The sequence below is a fragment of the Bombina bombina genome, chromosome 2 (assembly GCF_027579735.1).
Source record: "Bombina bombina isolate aBomBom1 chromosome 2, aBomBom1.pri, whole genome shotgun sequence".
In the NCBI taxonomy this organism is placed as follows: domain Eukaryota; kingdom Metazoa; phylum Chordata; class Amphibia; order Anura; family Bombinatoridae; genus Bombina; species Bombina bombina.
In genome coordinates, this window is record NC_069500.1 from 536,476,200 (window position 1) to 536,499,600 (window position 23,401).

The window sequence follows — 23,401 nt, forward strand, 5'->3', positions numbered from 1 at the left end:
TGGCACTCACAGGAAGCCGTGCTGTCCCCAGAGCCTTGGTTTTAATTTCAAAGAGCATTATTTTTTACATCACTAAATAAAATTAAAAATCAGTTATATATATACATATATATATATTTATATATATATATACAGTATATATATATATACAGGGAGTGCAGAATTATTAGGCAAATTAGTATTTTGACCACATCATCCTCTTTATGCATGTTGTCTTACTCCAAGCTGTATAGGCTCGAAAGCCTACTACCAATTAAGCATATTAGGTGATGTGCATCTCTGTAATGAGAAGGGGTGTGGTCTAATGACATCAACACCCTATATCAGGTGTGCATAATTATTAGGCAACTTCCTTTCCTTTGGCAAAATGGGTCAAAAGAAGGACTTGACAAGCTCAGAAAAGTCAAAAATAGTGAGATATCTTGCAGAGGGATGCAGCACTCTTAAAATTGCAAAGCTTCTGAAGCGTGATCATCGAACAATCAAGCGTTTCATTCAAAATAGTCAACAGGGTCGCAAGAAGCGTGTGGAAAAACCAAGGCGCAAAATAACTGCCCATGAACTGAGAAAAGTCAAGCGTGCAGCTGCCAAGATGCCACTTGCCACCAGTTTGGCCATATTTCAGAGCTGCAACATCACTGGAGTGCCCAAAAGCACAAGGTGTGCAATACTCAGAGACATGGCCAAGGTAAGAATGGCTGAAAGACGACCACCACTGAACAAGACACACAAGCTGAAACGTCAAGACTGGGCCAAGAAATATCTCAAGACTGATTTTTCTAAGGTTTTATGGACTGATGAAATGAGAGTGAGTCTTGATGGGCCAGATGGATGGGCCCGTGGCTGGATTGGTAAAGGGCAGAGAGCTCCAGTCCGACTCAGACGCCAGCAAGGTGGAGGTGGAGTACTGGTTTGGGCTGGTATCATCAAAGATGAGCTTGTGGGGCCTTTTTGGGTTGAGGATGGAGTCAAGCTCAACTCCCAGTCCTACTGCCAGTTTCTGGAAGACACCTTCTTCAAGCAGTGGTACAGGAAGAATTCTGCATCCTTCAAGAAAAACATGATTTTCATGCAGGACAATGCTCCATCACACGCGTCCAAGTACTCCACAGCGTGGCTGGCAAGAAAGGGTATAAAAGAAGAAAATCTAATGACATGGCCTCCTTGTTATATATATATATATATTTATTTGTGAATGTTGAGATGTTATATTGGTTTCACTGGTAAAAATAAATAATTGAAATGGGTATATATTTGTTTTTTTTTAAGTTGCCTAATAATTATGCACAGTAATAGTCACCTGCACACACAGATATCCCCCTAAAATAGCTATAACTAAAAACAAACTAAAAACTACTTCCAAAACTATTCAGCTTTGATATTAATGAGTTTTTTGGGTTCATTGAGAACATGGTTGTTGTTCAATAATAAAATTAATCCTCAAAAATACAACTTGCCTAATAATTCTGCACTCCCTGTATATATAATATATATATATATATATATATATATATATATATATATATATATATATATATATAAAACTGATTTTTAATTTTATTTAGTGATGTAAAAAATAATGCTCTTTGAAATTAAAACCAAGGCTGTCATTTTGAATAATAAAGCAATAACGGAATTATTCTTGTGTGTTTTCTCCAGTTTATGTGAACTTTATATGCCCCTCATATTACACACTTTCATGCTTTGTGTGTATTTCTGTGGATTTAAAGAAAACACTTAGTACAAACAAATTATTTGTTTTTGTTTTAAATCCAATTGTCCTCCAGCGTCTATCTTACATTTATTTGCATATATATGAGTTAATTTAAATGAAATTGAATGTATATGATGACAAATCAGAATTAATCTCACTAGATATTGTTTGTACAGTTTAAATGTCAAAACAATATACTATTTTGATTGGAGTGCGCTAGCTGTTATTTCCTTTCTTTTTTACAGGAAAAATAATCAGATAAAATAATCATACAAGTTCTGCTGAAGCAGTTATATATCATAGATTTAAAATGTGGCTTGAGACATGTCTGAGTTTTTATTACCAAATTATTTATTATACTGGTAATCAGCAAACTGCTTATTTGCAGTTGGTGTTAGTAAATATTATTCAATGTATCTTTGTCAATTTAACATCTTTCCAAGTATCCTTAAGTATATACTAATTATTATTATTAATTATTATTAATTTATGCACAGCCAGCATACTCAGCAGCAAAGCTTTAGACCGTTATAAAATCAAAGTAACTTTTATAAAAGCATAAGGGGATCCAGGTTGCTGGATAATATAGATAGAAACCTCTTATAAAGAGTTTAAACTGTAAGACTGGCATTTATGTGGAAGGATCCAATGAACCGGACAACACAAACACTACACAGTAAATGTGTAACAGTCTTTTCTTAACGTGTTAATAAATTAATAGCTCACTTACTAAGGCCTAGATTTACAAGCAGTGTTTAAAAATGGTAGTGCTATGATGCGCTAACATCGCTAATGCGCAATCCACTGCACTCCAATTTTTACTTCAATATTACAAGTTGAAAGTAAAATGTTAACGCTCAAGTGAATGCCACAGGCGCGCTAACATATGGAGGTCTGATATCAGCCATCCTAAATCCCTCACCTAATAGACTTCTATGTTCAGATGCAAAATATACCTTATTCTGAAATCCATACTGTTTCGAAATCCCAACCTTTTCTGTTCCCAAGCAGTTTGGATAAACCACAATTGATCATTTATCCAGAGTTAAATATCTATATCTATCTATCTATCATCTATCTATCTATCTATCCGTGTGTGTGTTACATATGAGTATGTATGTGTACATGTGTGTGAGTAAATTTGTATGCATACATGCAACCCCAATTCCAAAAAAGTTGGGACAGAATGGAAAATGCAAAAAAAAAGAGTAATTTGATAATTCAATTCACCCTGTACTATATTGAAAACACATTATTAACACATTATTTGATGTTTTACTTTGTGAATTTAATGTATTTTTGAAAATATACACTCATTTCAAATCTGATGACTGCAACACACTCCAAAAAAGTTGGGACAGCCGACTGTTTACCACTGAGTAACTTCACCTTTTCTTTGACTAACACTTATTAAGCGTTTGGGCACTGAAGACACTATTTGTTTAAGTTTAGCAAGAGTAATTTTTTACCCATTTATCCATTATGCATGTCTTTAGCTGCGCAACTGTACGGGACGTTCTTAGCCTTTTTTTTTTTTCTTCTTTTTTTTATTGAGGTTATGCAAAGTATACAAACTTCAATGGTTGTCATATAACAATAATGACACTCTTTCCAGATTAACAATATTTATCGGCATATTCAAAGAAAGCAACAACTGTGAACAATAAAGGTAAACACTTCAAACCTCAATTTTTTTATAGTGTGTTCTATGTTAACTTCCTCCAGGAGCACTAGATGTCACTTTTGGACCTAACTACACGCATATAGTAACAAGGAGGTAAACTGGTATGTAAATTGGTCACTTTTGTACCAAAATATGTTGACATAATACACAGTAACTGACTCACTATATAGATAAATAGATATGGTAGGTGCAAGTGTGTTTATTGATAGTGGGAACCATCTGTATTAACCTTAACAAACTACCTTATCATAGAAGGTGCTATACAATATAAAAGTAACTCCTAAGGGAGACGTAATATACCGTGAAGGGCATGGGATAGGGTCTACTTAATAAGCCGAAATTTAAATGCATATGATGAGATATGTCTGCTATAGCTCCGGAGTTGTACATTCAAGCTCTAAGGGTTGGAGTAATAAAGAAATCTGTGTAATGGATATGCCAGTCTATGAGTGATTACTTACAGTCAGTAACACAGGTGGTCCCCGAGTGAAAGATTAAGAAATAGCCACCTCGGCCTCAGGCGGTACAACAGCAGAAGATCATTAATATGGGTATAAATCATTGTGATCTAATTCAACCCTCTTAAACTATATAAGGAGTCTATAGTTGGCACTCTGAGATTTACTTCTATATGTAGCTAGGACTTTAAATGTTCTTCGGCCCTCGTGAGATATCACTATGTCTGACAACTCTATCTACCACTTCTGGAAGTAGACTTAGAACTCTACTCACATGATATAGGCATAACATTTGTAGAAATAGACCTTGAGGTTGGTAGCATACTTAGTTTGTGTCAACTTATTGGCATAAATATAATTTATAAACATTAAGCATGTGATTAATAGCTTGGGTATAATATGTCAACCTATCAGTGATTGGTATAAACTAAATTTCTAACTATCTTACGGTTAGATTAAGAGTTTTGCGTTATGAGTAAAAAAGCAGTGTTAAGGATCATAACGCTGCTTTTTCACTACCGCTGCTATTACGAGTCTTGTAGGTACAGCTGCACTGCACACTTTTTTGGCCGTACCGCAAATTAAGTCTTTTTTCAATGGGACTTCCATTGCGCCGATATTATAAGCTTTTATTTGTAGGCCAAAAAGTGAGCAGTACAGCCTATCCCTCAAGATTCGTAACGCATTCTAAAGTCAGTAGTTATGAGTTTTACACTACAAAGCTGTAGCATAAAACTCATAACTAAAGTATTAAAAAGTACACTAACACCCATAAACTACCTATTAACCCCTAAACCGAGGCCCTCCCACATCGCAAACACTACATCTTTTTTCTGCCGCTCCCGACATCGCCGCCACTAAAATTAACATATTAACCCATAAACCGCCGCACTCCTGCATCGCAAACACTAGTTAAATATTATTAACCCTTAATCTTCTGCCGCTAGCATCGCCGCCACCTATCTACATTTATTAACCCCTAATCTGCCGCCCCCAACGTCACCGCCACTATACTAAATTTATTAACCCCTAAGCCTAAGTCTAACCCTCACCCTAACAACCCCTAACTTAAATATAATTCAAATAAATCTAAATAAAAATTCCTAACATTACCTAAATAATTCCTATTTAAAACTAAATACTTACCTATAAAATAAACCCTAAGCTAGCTACAATATAACTAATAGTTACATTGCATCTAGCTTAGGGTTTATTTTTATTTTACAGGCAAGTTTGTATTTATTTTAACTAGGTAGAATAGTTACTAAATAGTTATTAACTATTTACTAACTACCTAGCTAAAATAAATACAAATTTACCTGTAAAATAAAACCTAACCTTAGTTACACTAACACCTAACATTACACAACAATTAAATAAAATTACCTAAATTACAAAACCCCCCCCCCACTAAATTACAAAAAATAAAAAACAAATTATCAGATATTTAAACTAATTACACCTAATCTAATAGCCTTATCAAAATAAAAAAAGCCTCCCAAAATAAAAAAAAACCCCTAGACTAAACTAAACTAAACTACCAATAGCCCTTAAAAGGGCCTTTTGCAGGGCATTGCCCCAAAGAAATCAGCTCTTTTACCTGTAAAAAAAAATATAAACAACTCCCCCAACAGTAAAACCCACCACCCACACAACCAACCCCCCAAATAAAATCCTAACTAAAAAAACCTAAGCTCCCCATTGCCCTCAAAAGGGCATTTGGATGGGCATTGCCCTTAAAAGGGCATTTAGCTCTATTGCTGCCCAAACCCTAACCTAAAAATAAAACCCATCCAATAAACCCTTAAAAAAACCTAACACTAACCCCTGAAGATCCACTTACAGTTTTGAAGAGCCGACATCCATCCTCAACAAAGCCGGGAGAAGTCCTCAACGAAGTGGCAAGAAGTCCTCAACGAAGCCGGGAGAAGTCTTCATCCAAGCCGGCAGAAGTGGTCCTCCAGACGGGCAGAAGTCTTCATCCAGATGGCATCTTCTATCTTCATCCATCCGGCACAGAGACGGTCCATCTTCAAGACATCAGCGGAGCATCCTCTTCTTACGATGACTCCCAATGAATGAAGGTTCCTTTAAATGACGTCATCCAAGATGGCGTCTCTTAGATTCCGATTAGCTGATAGAATTATATTGATTGAAAAAATCCTATTGACTGATGCAATCAGCCAATAGGATTGAACTTCAATCCTATTCGCTGATTCAATCAAAAAGGCCCTTTTAAGGGCTATTGGCAGTTTAGTTTAGGCTACTGTTTTTTTTTTTTTTTTTTTTTATTTTGATAGGGCTATTCGATTAGGTGTAATTAGTTTAAATATCTTGTAATTTGTTTTTTATTTTGTGTAATTTAGTGTTTTTTTTTTGTAATTTAGGTATTTGTATTTAATTTAGTTAATTGTATTTAATTTAGGTAATTTATTTAATTGTAGTGTAAGGTTAGGTGGTAGTGTAAGACAGGTTAGGTTTTATTTTACAGGTAAATTTGTATTTATTTTAGCTAGGTAGTTAGTAAATAGTTAATAACTATTTAGTAACTATTCTACCTAGCTAAAATAAATACAAACTTACCTGTAAAATAAAAATAAACCCTAAGCTAGATACAATGTAACTTTTAGTTATATTGTAGCTAGCTTAGGGTTTATTTATAGGTAAGTATTTAGTTTTAAATAGGAATTATTTAGTTATTAATAGTAGGTTTTCTTTAAATTTATTTTAATTATATTTAAGTTAGTGGGTGTTAGGGTTAGGGTTAGACTTAGGTTTAGAGGTTAATAACTTTAGTATAGTGGCGGCGACATTGGGGGCGGCAGTTTAGGGGTTAATAAATGTAATAATATTTAAATAGTGTTTGAGATGCGGGAGTGTGGAGATTTAGGGGTTAATATGTTTATTATAGTGGCGGCGATATCCGGAGCAGCAGATTAGGGGTTAATAAGTATAATGTAGTGTCGGCGATGTCCGGAGCAGCAGATTAGGGGTTAATAAGTATAATGTAGTGTCGGCGATGTCGGGGGCGGCAGATTAGGGGTTAATAAGTATAATGTAGGTTTCGGCAATGTCGGGGGCAGCAGATTAGGGGTTAATAAGTATAATGTAGGTGTCGGCGATGTCGGGGGCGGCAGATTAGGTGTTAATAAGTGTAAGATTAGGGGTGTTTAGACTCGGGGTTCATGTTAGGGTGTTAGGTGTAAACATAAATTTCGTTTCCCCATAGGAATCAATGGGGCTGCATTACGGAGCTTTACGCTGCTTTATTGAAGGTGTTAGGCTTTTTTCAGCCGGCTCTCCCCATTGATGTCTATGGGGAAATCGTGCACAAGCACGTACAACCAGCTCACCGCTGACTTAAGCAGCGCTGGTATTGGAGTGCGGTATGGAGCACAATTTTGCTCTTCGTTCACTTCTTGTCTAATAACGCCGTGTTTATAAAAACCTGTAATACCAGCGCTGTAGGTAAGTGAGCGGTGACATTAACTTGCAAGTTAGCACCGCACCCCTCATAACGCAAAACTCGTAATCTAGCCGTTAGATAGTATAAAGCCTGCTGGATATAGATGTCTCAAATGGAGTTGTTGAGTAATAAGATAATAACAGCCTTTGGTGGAGTTAACTTGGCAGCAAGCAAATATGAAATATATATAGACATGAGAGTTTGGCTGTAAAAAATAGTAGGTATATAGTTTTTAAAAAAAACTGTTGTAGTATAGGGGTTAATGTGTGCAGGGATATTAAATTCTGCAGGTGTGAGGTATGTGCATATTCAAGCTAATAATAGATATACAAATTCATAGTCCTTAAAAAGATATCAGTTGATTGGTGTTAGTAGTTTTCAGACATCAACTAAATCTCAGACACCTATCTTCAAGAAGTCGATAGTCCAGTGGTCTGTCTCTATACCCCATGATATGGTCCGGTTTTGCTTCCCTGCTATGGATCTGTGAGTCTCAACACCAGTACCGCATGTGGGAACACATACCTCTGTCATGTTTATAGCAGCTGCCTCATTTATTCCCAGACCAGGCCGGTTTGTGTTGGAAGTGCAAGTGGCTCCGTGCGGCAGGCTAGGTCTCCAGAGATCTCTGGACCACCAATGGAAGAGCACAGGTAGGTGAAGTTTTTTTATGGACCGGATTCACTGAGGTCTGCTCTGTAGCCGAGGGGGCAGCCTCCTAACATGCCAACCCAACCAAGCTGAGACAAAGGCTCCATTTGCTAGCTCTCTGAGCATGTTCAGCTGATGCCTGATGTACCTCAATCTGAAGCTTCACGTTAAGGACAGTGTCACACAGATCCCTCTCTAGTTTTCGGAAGTGATCTAGTATGAGTCAGTGCATCCTTGTTTCCCATCTAGCCAAAGCCTCCATTTGCTCTCTATGAGTTAGGTATAATTACTATAATAAGATTGTCTTTTGGAGTAGCGCCTTGGTGTGAGTGATGATTCCCCCTTAGAGGAGTTAAAAGCAGTCTAAGCATGACTGCAATACCCCATGTATGGGGGGGAGGTTTAATCCTTGTGGTAAGGCTGCCGCCTGCGGTTCCAACCGGCGGGTTAAAGAGATCATACTCAGAGCCACAGATATTGTGACCTAACATGGCCACTGCCTAGACACGCCCACTTCTTAGCCTTATTTTTTGCTTCATAATGCGCCATACATTCTCAGTCGGAGACAGGTCAGGACCGCAGGCGTGTCATGGTAGCACCCATACTCTCTGCTTAAGCAGCCATGCTCTTGTAATCCGGGCAGAATGTGCTGGAAAATGCATGAACTTCCCTGGAAAAGATGACATCTGAATGTCAGCATCTTTTGCTCCAAAATGTATACATATATTTCTGCATTTATGGTGCCCTCACAGATGTGCAAGTTACCCATGCCATGGGCACTGACACCCCCCATACCATAACAGATGCTGGCTTTTGATCCTGATGCTGATAACAGCTTGGATGGAACACAATAGCTGTTTTTTTAAAAAACGTTTTGAAATGTTGACTCGTCGGACCACAAAACACCATTCCACTGTGCTACTGTCCATCTCAGATGAGACTGAGCTTAGAGAAGTTGTCGGCGCTTCTGGACAGTGTTCATGTATGGCTTCTGCTTTGCATAGTAAAGCCTTAACTTGCATCTGTGGAAGCAGCAGCGAATGGTTTACCAAAGTATTCCCGACTCCATGTCAGGATATCTATTACAGACTCATGACCGTTTTCAGCCCTACCCTTTGCTCACCAAGATTTGACCGCATTACTTTAATATTTTAATTATATTGTGCACTGTAGAAGGTGAAATGACCAAAATCCTACTGATTTGTCTTTGGGGAATGTTGTTATCAAAGTGTTGGATTTTTCACTGACGCATCTGTTAGCAGACTGGCGAGCCTTAACCCAAATTTGCTCTTGAAGGACTAGGCCTTTTTGGAGGCTCCTTATATACTATGATTACACCATTGCCTCATCTGTTTCACATCACCTTCTTATTTCAACTTGTCACATTGCTATTAGTACAAAATTGTCCCTGTTCCAAACATTTTTGGAACGTGCTGCAGTCATTAGATTTGAAATGAGAGTATATTTTCAAAAATACAGTAAATTCACAAAGTAAAACATTAAATAATGTGTTTTCAATATAGTACAGGGTGAATTGAATTTTCAAATGACACAAATAAATATTATTGTTTTACATCCATCTGAGTTCACTTCTATCACTCCAGTTGGAGTTTCCCTAATGCATTTGAATCTAGAGCTTGATGTGAAGCTCTAGAGTATGTGAGTATATTACTTACATGTTATTTTACCCTGTAATTTTACAGGACTTCACTATTTGCAACACTTGTCTTTTTCCTTGAGGTACAATCCCTGGAATCTGTTTGCAGCATTTGTCTGTTTTCTTTGAGGTGCAATCCCTGGGATCACTTATTACACTTGGAATTGGGACTGAGTCTCATACTGATCACTTATTGGACATATCCTTGAAGCACTAGAATAGAATGTAGGGTTGCTGAGTGAAGGTTAGGAGAATGTCTGGCAATGTTGGACGGTCTGTAAGGAGAGAAAAAAGCTTGGATTTTCTAGATCTCTCCTCGGTTTTTACTATAATTTGGTTGTATTTTTGCAGCATGCGTGGTGCATTGCTATGATGCAGTAATTATCCTTAATCAGTTTATATCATATCAGCTGCATGCGGTTGTAGATTGATTATCTCTACAGTATATAAGAGAACCAATTAGTGTGGGGAGTTTTGAGAAAGGTGGGATGGACGTTGCTAGGAAACCTGAGGCCTGGCGTCTGTGACACTGCAAATTCTGGCCTCATTTCTGGAATTATTGAGACCCAAGGGTTGCTGGATTAGTGGATTAGTAGCTGGAAAGAATGTAATTTTTCTTTTGCACTCAAAGTGTCACAGCAGCATGACAAATATACACTAGCTGTAGGTTTCGGGAGTAACCTATAAAACTAAAGAACATAGTGAAAGCAAACCCCACAATTAAATGGATGGTAAACCTAGTAAAAATGTGTCATAATATATACTTAACCAAGTACTAAGTTTTATCCGATACCCTACTGCAGAATTAACTTCTTAATTCAAACCGCCCCAACTGCTGAAACCTTTTTTGTCTTATTAGGGTTAGTGTGAAAAGCGTCACCTCTGTTACTGAGATAAGCATGTGAGTGCGCTTGCAGAGCCAGTTTTTTTTCTTTTGTGATTCAGATAGAGCATGCTATTTTAAGCAACTTTCTAATTTACTCCTATTATAATTGTTTTTCGTTCTCTAGGGCAGAGCTTTCCAAACTTTTCATGTTGGCGACACACTTTGTAGACCTACATCATTTCGCGACACAGTAATTCAGTTGTACTGGCAAACAGGAGGTTAAACTAACTTGTTTTAAGAGATACGGACACATACATAAATTATATTTACAAGTAACAGTAAGTATGTGAAAGAATTAAAAAAAAGTTTAATAACACCAATAGCTACTTACTATTTTAATGGGATGCATGAGGTTGATGGGATGAACACAATTTCTGAATATTTGGTGGAATATTAAAGACACTTGCATTTCATCATGAAGCATTTTTAAGCTTCCACTTCCTATCCATATATCAAAAGCAGGAGCAGCAATGCACTACTGTGAGCTAGCTGCAAAAAACAACCCTTTGACTTCTGACTTCAGCTCAGCGTTTAAGTTGCCGCCCTCAGAGCTCGGCGAGTCCGATTGACTACTGCCTGTGCTGCAAACACACTGCTGTCGCAATCACTGACTACACGTGCAATCACAAGCCAATTAAGGAGACTACACGTGCAGTCAGGAGCCAATGTGCCGCCAATCGGAATAGTTTCCGTTCCCACTGAGCTGCACCAATAGGTTAAGATGATCTGTGACCCCCCTAGGTATCAATCACGTGTCAACCATGTGATATGCATAGCAGGCAGGCGGAAAGTCAGAAACAAAAAAAACTAAAATGTAAAAATTAAATTTAAAAAAATTTGTGCTGAAGCAGGGACACACCTGCACACTGCTGCCGACACACTAGTGTGTCCCGACACACAGTTTGGAAAGCACTGCTCTAGGGTATCTTCATTTGAAAAGCAGCAATGTAAGCTTAGGAGCCGGCCCATTTTTGGTTCAGCACATGGGTAGCGCTTGCTGATTGGTGGCTAAATGTATATTTTATAAGCATAGTACTGAGGGTATTCCCCACCCCCCTCCATTCATGGGTGCTGCCATTTTGGAACCTAGGTTACACTGCAGGTACCTGAAGGAGATTTGCTGCACATATACAAACAGGTCAGCACTGGAATGCAGTGAAAGCTAAATTACAACATGGCAGCACCCATGACTAGAGGGGGACGGGGAATACTCTTAATACTATGTTAAAAAGTGCATTTAGTGTTAAATGTCCCTTTAATGTGTTCCAAATAACTTTTTATACTTACTGCAGATTATCAAATCTATGGAAAATTGTTCCTTCATATTTATTTTCAGATTTGAAATATCTGTTTTTGCTCAATAAAACCACCACCTATTGTTCTCAAGTATGTCATTTAAATGGACGGGACCTGCAAACATGATCATTTGTTCTTTTTTTTAAAATGGGCTCCATTTATCAAAGCTTCAATTTTGAATTCATCTAATCTCCGCATCATTTTAGATGCATTTCACTTTCCAAAGGGATTCAGCTGTCAAGTGTCTCAAAATGCTGCTCATATTGTCATGATCAAATCTTAATTGCCAAGGTTCGATTTCATTAATCTCTGCGCGTATTTTGAGTGTAGCGATCGTCAGTCCGCCAAATTTCTAAACTATCAACCACGTCAAACATAGCCACGGACATGATCTTAGAGCTTGCAAAAACCATAGAAAACAATGGGGAATAAAATGCTACCTTAAAGTAAACAATGGGAGTGTCAACTATAAAAAGTCTATGATCAACCTTCTTTTTTCATACTCTTCTTGAACATACAGCTGTGTGCATGCTCTTGTGTGGTGCTCTTTAAAACATGAATATATTAATGCTCATGTTTAGCTTAATTGATTAATTAATAATTTATCGACAATTTATTTCGATGCTCATTTAATCTCGCTCAATAATGTTGTACATTACTGTAACCATTTCAGAATGCTATGTTTTATAAATAGAGCACAGATTCCACTTTACATGACTTTTTTGGTGCCATTAAAATTTTAAAGCGAAAAACAAATGCATTTTACATACCATATAGAAAATATTAACAAACACTACAAGAAAAGGTGGCTGCTATTGCTTAGCAATATGGATCATGTGGTTTAAATTCACTTAATTTAGAATGTAAGCTTAACCCCTTAGTGACCAGAGCACTTTTCCATTTGTTGACCCTTTGGGACCAAGGCTATTTTTACATTTCTGCGGTGTTTGTGTTTAGCTGTAATTTTCCTCTTAATCATTTACGGTACCCACACATATTATATACCGTTTTTCTCGCCATTAAATGGACATTCTAAAGATACCATTATTTTCATCATATCTTATAATTTACTATTAAAAAAATATAAAATATGAGGAAAAAATGGAAAAAAAACTATTTTTTCAAACTTTGACCCCCAAAATCTGTTACACATCTACAACCACCAAAAAACACCCATGCTAAATAGTTTCTAAATTTTGTCCTGAGTTTAGAAATACCCAATGTTTACATGTTCTTTGCTTTTTTTTCAAGTTATAGCGCACTAAATAAAAGTAGCACTTTGCTATTTCCAAACCACTTTTTTTCAAAATTAGCGCTAGTTACATTGGGACACTGATATCTGTCAGGAATCCCTGAATATAACATGTATATAGTTTTTTTTAAAAGACATCCCAAAGTATTGATCTAGGCCCATTTTGGTATATTTCATGCCACCATTTCACCGCCAAATGCGATCAAATAAAAAAAAATGTTCACTTTTTCACAAATTTTTTCACAAACTTTAGGTTTCTCACTGAAATTATTTACAAACAGCTTGTGCAATTATTGCACAAATGGTTTTAAATGCTTCTCTGGGATCCCCTTTGTTCAGAAATAGCAGACATATATGGCTTTTACGTTGCTTTTTGGTAATTAGAAGGCCACTAAATGCCACTGCCCACCACACGTGTATTATGCGCAGCAGTGAAGGGGTTAATTAGGGAGCATGTAGGGAGCTTGTAGGGTTAATTTTAGCTTTAGTGTAGTGTAGTAAACAACCCCAAGTATTGATCTAGGCCCATTTTGGTATATTTCATGCCACCATTTCACCGTCAAATGCGATCAAATTAAAAAAAACTTTAAATATTTCACTAGATCCATCCCCCCTCCTCCACCAATGACTGCCCACCCGCCTCCCTGGATGAGCTCCCACCCACCAACGATAACGGCCATCGATAGCCGATGCAGAGAGGGCCACAGAGTGGCTCTCTCTGCATCGGATGGCTAAAAACTGTTATTGCAGGATGCCTCAATATTGAGGCATCACTGCAATAACATGAAAGCAGTTGGAAGCTATCAGGATCGCTTCAACTGCTTTCAAAGACCAACGACATATGGGGTACGTCCTTGGTCATTAACTGCATTTTTTTGCAGGACGTACCCCATACGTCGTTGGTCGTTAAGGGGTTAATAACTTAGCAGTCCGCAGTAACTCGCGTCTTTTAAATTAAGTGAAGTCCACAAGTTGACACTTTGAGAAGAGTCTCATAGCAAGTAGTTATTGAAATGCTAATCAATGCTGGGGGAATTCAATGAGCAAAACTAGCTATTTCAGATACAAAAATATCTTTATCTTTACCACTCCCCACAGAGAGGTTCTTGTGTATACTTCATTTGAATGATGATGGCCGCAAATATCTATCTCCTACATGTTATAAGCTTATCAGAGAAAGGTCTTTCTGCATGTGGGTTTTTTCTTTAAGCCAGCTGTCAGCGTAGACTGTGCGGCTGGTGCAGTGGCACTTCGGTGTGACTCCTTATTCGAAATGGTGCCCAAGGAAATTTATCTGGAAGAAATGCAAGATCGCTTAAAACTGATCTTTGTAGCAAATTATTTTATTTGTGAATTATGGACATTATTTGGTTAAATGCAAATAATGCAGCCTTATCTGTACTTGCTGGAAGAGCCTTATTATTAAAATCTAAGAGTAGACTTTTATAATTTCCTTTCCAAGGGAAGATTCATTTTGGTTTTGGCTTAGCTGCAATTATTGATCTAGTAACTGGTGCTTTCTTACCTCATAGGAATGTTAAGCTTCCTGACAATGAAGGGGGCGTCTGACATACTAAATTGGGTAAAAGAAAATCACTGCATAATTTCAGCCATTCACATTATGGGAGTCAACAATTGGGAAGTGCACTTTCTGAGTTGTCAGATTTTTTATTCAGGGGATTGGTCCCTCAACCCAGAAGTGTTTAATCAGATTATGAATCGTTAGTGGTTACCAGACTACTAGATATGATGGCATCTTGTCTGAATCACAAGCTTCCCAAAAACTGTGCCACGACAAGAGATCCTCAAGCAGATCTCATAGATGCCCCAGTAGTGCCATGGTCCTATCATCTCATGTTTCCTTCATTTGTTCTGCTTCCCACGGATCATGCTTGAGAAATCTTCAGTAATACAAATTTCTTCAGCTTGGCCAGAACCTGGTTTGCGGACCAGATTCAGATGTGCAGCTCACCTTGGTCTCTTCCATTTCTTCACAAGGTCCTTTCTTACATACAGATCTTAAATCACTAAATTATACAGCTTGGAAATTGAACATTTAGTTCTATGTCAGATTTGGTTATCATCACAAAAGGATTTATAAGAGTTTGGATTTCCACTGGCGCTTATAAATTAAGCTAGGATTTATGCTACCATTATATGTGTAACTTATCTAAGTGAGATATTATAAGTGATCCTGATTTGTATCAGGTGAAAAAACAATAGTATCTAAGTGTCTCAGACAACGGATATTTAGGATTTAAGTCCTATGTGTTGACTGGTATGAAATATTGTCTTAATGTTTTATAAAAAATAATATTACTAAATCTGTAATTACAGATGAAGTGGAAAGTGTTCGTGAATAGGTTATGAGGAGTAAATAAGTGTTAGTGAAGCTAGTGACGATCCAATTAATCAGTGATTAGAAATGGATATAACTATATCCAAAAAATAAAGAAAGATGTAGAAGTGTTAAAACTATTTTATTAAACTAAATTTACTGTCAACAATAAAACTTTAGGATTAACTAAAAGATATATGGCAAATAAAACAAATAAAAGCAAATAAAACAAGGGACGTCTCCCTATGAACTTTTTTCAGTAAGTCGAGTGACTTGACAGTCTATGGTCTCTGAATATAACTTGATAAACAAAAAATGCCACCTTGGGATTAAAGCAAGCTGTAAGGTACCTTACAAATGTCTGTTGGGAATCGTGTAAGTGCCGATGTTCTGTGAGCTTCCTTCTCAGTTTTGTTCCTTTGCGGCTTAACGTGAGATAACAAACAAGCCTCCGTTCCTGATTGGTGGTTAGGGGTCACACCTCTCTTAGGATAGGCTGTGACTGTGCACGCTGGATGTTTAGCGTGTTCAGATGTAAGTGATCTTTTTCAAGATGTTTGAACTGCAGCTGTAAAAAACTTTTTTCTTCTGCACTTTGGTGTGCGGTGTTGGGGATCCACTGTTAGAAAGAAAAGCTGTGCTCCACTTTCTCGCTGATCAGATCCTTGGTCCTCCTTGTGGTTTTGGCTCCTAAATCATGAAAATTAGAGAGTACACTTGAGGGGCTGGATCGCAGCTTTTTGGAGTTTGTAAGACTTTCTTTAAACGTGGTTGTAGAAAAGTGGTAGTAGAAAAGTCTGGAGTAAAATCTACGCGTTTCACCCTCTGGGGGCTTTATCAAGATACTCCAGACAGGTTGAGTGCTTCCTTATAAAGGTGTTTCTTGTGATCTTATTGGTTAGGTAATTAAGGTAGGTTCCATGGAGGCACACCTTCTTAGGTTTAAGGTGGAATTGCAGGTTAACAGTTTTTTGTATATAAAGGTGGTAATAAGGTTCACTTTATGCTTTTCACTCAACTTTTGACAAAATTAGATATTCATTTATGGAATCTTATACACATAATAAATTAACTATTATCTCATAAGATATTATTATAACAGGGAACACAATAATGTGAGTTTATAAAAAATAGGCAATTTGGACTTTCTATCTAAAAAAGTTACATTAGAAATAATCCCTTATGTTGTGAGGTGTTGCACATAACGTTAAGCTAGTTTTAAAGCGATCTCTGAGGCAATAGATGAGTGTTAAGGATGAATTGTTGGTGTAAATACTACCATTCAGAATTAATGACGTTATACCTACATAAGTGACATTACTAAAGGTGGACTTGATGGAATAGTGTACATGGAGGACAGTGAGTCCATCATATGTTAGGATTTGGAATTATAATTTTATCCAAATATTGCAGATATAGAGGTTTTCTAATTCTGAATCCATTTGTGGGATTGGACTGCCAATAATTAGACAGATAGAGTTATTTGCGATATTAGCGATTATGTATATCAATATCAATTATGAGTGTACCTACATTTTGTAGTTTTGGGGGATCGCTCCTAAATATAAGGTATCAAGGCTACATAAAGCAAATATAACAAAAACATACACTTCTACATCTTTCATTATTTTTTGGATATAGTTATATCCATTTCTAATCACTGATTAATTGGATCGTCACTAGCTTCACTAACACTTATTTACTCCTCATAACCTATTCACGAACACTATCCACTTCATCTGTAATTACAGATTTAGTAATATTATTTTTTATAAAACATTAAGAAAATATTTCATACCAGTCAGCACATAGGACTTAAAGTGAAGGTAAAGTTACCTTCATCTCTATCCGGAATAATATACTTTCCTCAAAATGAATATGAGTTTAATTCATCATTTTTTTTAATTATGAGTGTAAATAAAGTTATGTCCTTTTTTACTCACTGTTTGATGGTCTGCAAATTCAACCCGATTTTTTTTTTTTTTCCTGTATGGATCACGTTTTTATGTTAGCCTATTGAAAATCTGACCGTTAGGCGGCCGTCTTCAATGTCATTAGCCTCCTTTACAATATGCGCATGCGCTATATTTTTTCTTTCCTCCTCTGACTCCACGCGCGCTCCAGATTCGCGCATGCGTAATTTTATCTTGAAAAATAATAAGAACTAGGCTTTTATTTCTACAGACAATACGGACGGCTACATGCGGTGAGGAAATTACTTTTACCCGGTTTCATCTGGCGGCTCATCTGATTCCAAGCAGGTAGACAAAGAAAATGTTCGCCAGATAAAACTCAGTCTTTATTAGCATCTTTAAAATTACACAGTCTTTGGAGTACTGCAACAGAGTAAAGAAATCAGGCTATGACTACGGCTGTTTAAGCCGTTCTGTGCTACGCCAGTGTGCTTGTGTCATTTCTTTACTCTGTTGCAGTACTACAAAGACTGTGCAATTTTAAAGATGCTAATAAAAAGTGAGTTTTAATATATCCTTTATCTGGCGAACATTTTCTTTGTGTACCTGCCTGGAATCAGCTGAGCCGCCCGATGAAACCGGTATCCTGCAATGTGATTGGACAAGACAGACACACCCCCCAGAAAAGAGGAGGAGTAGAGTTTCCAGCTCCACAGGGACACCAGCCTCGTAGAGATACCACGGACACATGAAGTAAACAGATATCGCTGTTTGTGTCGGAAGTGTGGTAAGGGGGCACAGGGCTAGTGGAGCTGGTTTCAACTGTTTGATTTCATTAATTTAACGCATGCGCAATTCAGAAGGGGTTGCCGGTTAGCGCATGCGCAGTGGAGAGGGATGTCGTGAACGTGCTTTAGAGAGATGTATAGAGCGGGTGGGACCGCTCTATACGTCAAAGATCAGAAAAGCAGGAAATAGGGTTTGGGAGGAGTCAATCATGGAAACGGTAGGGAATGATAAATCTTCATATTTTGCAAAATATAAATTATATAGAGAAAACAAGTTAGTTTCACTTATATAAGGATTAACAAATTCTTTGATGTGTTACAACCCTGAAAACTTTACCTTCACTTTAAATCCTAAATATCCGTTGTCTGAGACACTTAGATACTATTGTTTTTTCACCTGATACAAATCAGAATCACTTATAATATCTCACTTAGATAAGTTACACATATAGGGGCCTAGTTATCAAGCCGTCAACCTCAAATACGCTGCGTATTCCGCAGCGTATTTGTGGCGAGGCTGATTCGCCTTAGTTATCAAAGGCTCGAGACCGGCAAAAGTAGAATTTTGTGACGTAAACTTCGATCCGCCGGACTCAGTCCGACACAGATCGATTCTTACGTCACTCCAGATGTTCCGCACACAAGTACGGCACAATCTCACTACTTTTGCTAGTTATCAAAAAACTAGCAGGTACGCTCGGCACTTTTACGGCCCAGCGTACCTGGTTTTCAAAGCGCCAGCCTGGAGGCGGCGGATCCCATAGGAATCAATGGGAGTCTGACCATAGCGAAAGTACAAGTTCGCTGCTGACAGACATCCCATTCATTCCTATGGGAGCTGTCTACACCTAACACCCTAACATGTACCCCGAGTCTAAACACCACTAATCTGACCCCCCCTACACTGCCGCAACTAAATAAAGTTATTACCCCCTAAACCGCCGCTCCCGGAGCCCACTGCAACTATAATAAATGTATTAACCCCTAAACCGCCGCTCCCTGAACCCGCCGCAACCTATATTAAATGTATTAACCCCTATCCTGCCCCCCTATCCTGTATTAACCCCTATCCTGCTCTTATTAACTAAATGAATCCTATTTAAAACTAAATACTTACCTTTAAAATAAACCCTAATATAGCTACAATATAATTAATAATTATATTATAGCTATCTTAGGATTTATATTTATTTTACAGGTAACTTTGTATTTATTTTAGCTAGTTAGAATAGTTATTAAATAGTTATTAACTATTTAATAACTACCTAGCTAAAAGAAATACAAAATTACCTGTAAAATAAATCCTAACCTAAGTTACAATTAAACCTAATACTACACTATCATTAAATTAACTAAATAAACTACCTACAAATAACTACAATTAAATACAATTACATAAACTAACTAAAGTACAAAAAATAAAAAAAGCTAAGTTACAAAAAATAAAAAATTAAGTTACAAACATGTTAAAAATATTACAACAATTTTAAGCTACTTACACCTAATCTAAGCCCCCTAATAAAATAACAAACCCCCCAAAATAAGAAAAATCCCTACCCTATTCTAAATTAAATAAATTTCAAAGCTCTTTTACCTTACCAGCCCTTAAAAGGGCCATTTGTGGGGGCATGCCCCAAAAAGTTCAGCTCTTTTGCCTGTAAAAGAAAAATACAACCCCCCCAACATTAAAACCCACCACCCACATACCCCTAATCTAACCCAAACCCCCCTTACAAAAACCTAACACTAATCCCCTGAAGATCATCCTACCTTGAGTCGTCTTCACTCAGCCGAGCCACCGATGGAACTGAAGAGGACATCCGGAGCGGAAGAAGTTAATCCTCCAAGCGGCGCTGAAGAAATCTTCCATCCGATGAAGTCATCATCCAGGCGGCGCTGAAGAAGTCTTTGATCCGGCCGATGTCATCTTCCAAGAGGCGCTGAAGATGTCTTCTATCCGGGTGAAGTCATCTTCCAAGCCGGGTCTTGAATCTTCCTTCCGCCGACGCGGAACCACCTTCTTCACCGACGGACTACGACGAATGACGGCTCCTTTAAGGGACGTCATCCAAGATGGCGTCCCCTCAATTCCGATTGGCTGATAGGATTCTATCAGCCAATCGGAATTAAGGTAGGAAAATCTGATTGGCTGATGGAATCAGCCAATCAGATTCAAGTTCAATCCGATTGGCTGATCCAATCAGCCAATCAGATTGAGCTCGCATTCTATTGGCTGATCGGAACAGCCAATAGAATGCGAGCTCAATCCGATTGGCTGATTGGCTGATTCCATTTAGCTAGGTAAGCTATTAAATAGTTAATAACTATTTAATAGTTATTGTACATGGTTAAAATAAATTGAAAGTTACCTGTAAAATAAATATAAATCCTAAGATAGCTAGAATATAATTCTTATTTATATTGTAGCTATATTAGGGTTTATTTTAAAGGTAAGTATTTAGTTTTAAATAGGATTCATTTAGTTAATAAGAGTTAATTTATTTAGATTTATTTAATTAATATTTAAGTTAGGGGGGCGTTAGGGTTAGACTTAGGTTTAGGGGTTAATAATTTTATTACAGTGGCGGCGGCGTAGTGGGGGGCAGGATAGGGGTTAATAAATTTATTATAGGTGGCGACGGTGTAGGGGGGGCAGGATAGGGGTTAATAGGTTTAATATAGGTTGCGGCGGGTTCATGGAGCGGCGGTTTAGGGGTTAAACTATTTATTTAGTTGCGGAGAGGTGCGGGATCAGCAGGATAGGGGTTAATAATTTTATAATAGAGGGCGACGGTGTAGGGGGGGCAGGATAGGGGTTACTAGGTATACTGTAGGTGGCAGCGGTGTCCGGGAGCGGCGGTTTAGGGGTTAATACATTTATAAGACTTGCGGCGGGGTCTAGGAGCGGCGGTTTAGGGGTTAGTAACTTTATTTAGTTGCGGGGGGCTCCGGGGGCGCCGGTATAGGGGGTAGAACAGTGTAGTTTAGTGTGGGTGCTTAGTGACAGGCTAGCAATAAAGCTGGGAAAAAGCCGAAGGGCAGCGAGATCGGATGAGTGATAACTGTCACAGTCCGCTGCTCATCGCCCCGCGGCTTTTTGACAGCTTTATTTGATAACTTAGGCGAACGTATTCAAGGTCCGCGGCGGCGAAGGTAGGCGAGCTTAGGCGGACGTATTGGGCCGGCGAAGCCAGAAAAGTAGACGGCTTGATAACTAGCCCCCATAATGGTAGCATAAATCCTAGCTTAATTTATAAGCGCCAGTGGAAATCCAAACTCTTACAATTGTTCTCAACCTAAACTACTGAGGAGGAGTAGTTTCCCCCATCCACCAGGCATACAGGATTTTTTAGTAAGCGCCAACCCTCTATTCACTATATCACTACAAAAGGATTTATCACAAGATGTGGAAAGCTTTTATTTCCTGGTGTGACAATAGAGGTTTTCATTGGGATTCTTTCCAAATTCCACAAGTTCTTCAGTTCCTTAAATATGGATTAGATAAGGGTTTATCTGCTAGTTCATTGAAAGTTTTAGATTTATTTTGGTCTTGAATCACAAGAAACTTGCAAAACTTCAGAATATTCAAATATTGTGTCTCCTCCCAGGAAATGCATTCTTCAGCTTCTGTGTTGGAAAGTTTTTGTTTCTTTTGGCTATTTCTTCAACAAGATGATTTTGAACTTTCTGCACTATCTTGCAAAGCTCCTTATCTGTTTTTCATCTGGATAAGACAGTTCTCAGAACTCACTATCATTTTTTTTTACTAAAATTTATTTTTCTTCCCAGAATATGAATCAGTAAATTGATGTTCCTGTTTTGTGTCCTTCTCCAAATAATGCAAAAGAGTGGCTGTTACACAATCTAGACATAGTTAGAGCCTAGAAGTTGTAACGTCAAGCTACTAAGGATTTCAGACAATCTTCAGCCTTGTTTGTTCATTTTCCAGGTCAGTGTAGGGGTCAAAAGGCTACTGCAGTCACCCAGTCCAGGACCAGTAAACACAGAAGATTTACATAATCAACAAATGCAAGATAACAAGACAATACAATAGCATTTACTCTGAATTTCAAATGAGTAGTAGATTCTTTTCTAACACATTTCAAAGTTATGTATATTTCCACTCCCCCTGTACCATGTGATAGCAATCAGCCAATCACAAATGCATATACGTATAGTCTGAGTTCTTGCACATGCTCAGTAGGAGCTGGTGACTCAAAAAAGTGTAAATATAAAAGACTGTGCACATTTTTTTTAATGGAAGTAAATTGGAAAGTTGTTTAAAATGACATGCTGTATCTGAATCATGAAAATTTAATAAAACCTAAGGCAGGGAAATCTCCTCCACCTCATATTACTGCTTATTCTACTAAATATGTCTCTTCTTCATGAGCATTCACAATTAGACTTCTGTTGAACAAATTTGCAAGGCTGCTACTTGGTCCTCTCTACATACTTTCACAAAATGTTAGCATTTTGATGTTTTTGACTCCTTGGGAAGAAAGTTTTTCAGGTTGCAGTGTCTGATCAAAGATGTGCCTGCCTTTTTCTTTTCTTTTGTCCCACCCTTTTTTGTTGGTATAGTGGACTCCACAGCTTGGGTATTAGATCCCATAAGTCAAGAATCATACGGCTAGATTATGAGTTGTGCATTAGGGTAAAAAACGCTGCTTTTTTACGTCCACTGGTATTACGAGTCTTGCAGGTTTAAGGTCACCACACACTTTTTTGGCCTTACCGCAAAACGACTTACGTAAACTTCGTTAAGTCTTTTTTCTATGGGACTTCCATAGCGCCGGTATTACGAGTCTGTCCTGGGAGGCCAAAAAGTGAGCAGTACACCCTACCCCGTCAAGAGTCCTAACGCATTTAAAAGTCAGTAGTTAAGAGTTTTATGGTACAACGCCGTAGCATAAAACTCATAACTAAAGTGCTAAAAAGTACACTAACACCCATAAACTACCTATTAACCCCTAAACCGAGGCCCTCCCGCATCACAAACACTAAAATAAAATTTGTAACCCCTAATCTGCCACTCCGGACACTGCCGCCACCTACATTATATTTATGAACCCCTAATCTGCTGCCCCCAACATCGCTGACACCTACATTATATTTATTAATCCCTAATATGCCGCCCCCAAAGTTGCAGCCACTATAATAAACATATTAACCCCTATACCGCCACACTACCGCCTTGCAAACATTAGTTAAATATTAATAACCCCTAATCTGCCGTTCCTAACATAGCCACCACCTACCTACAGTTATTAACCCCTAATCTGCCGCCCCCAACGT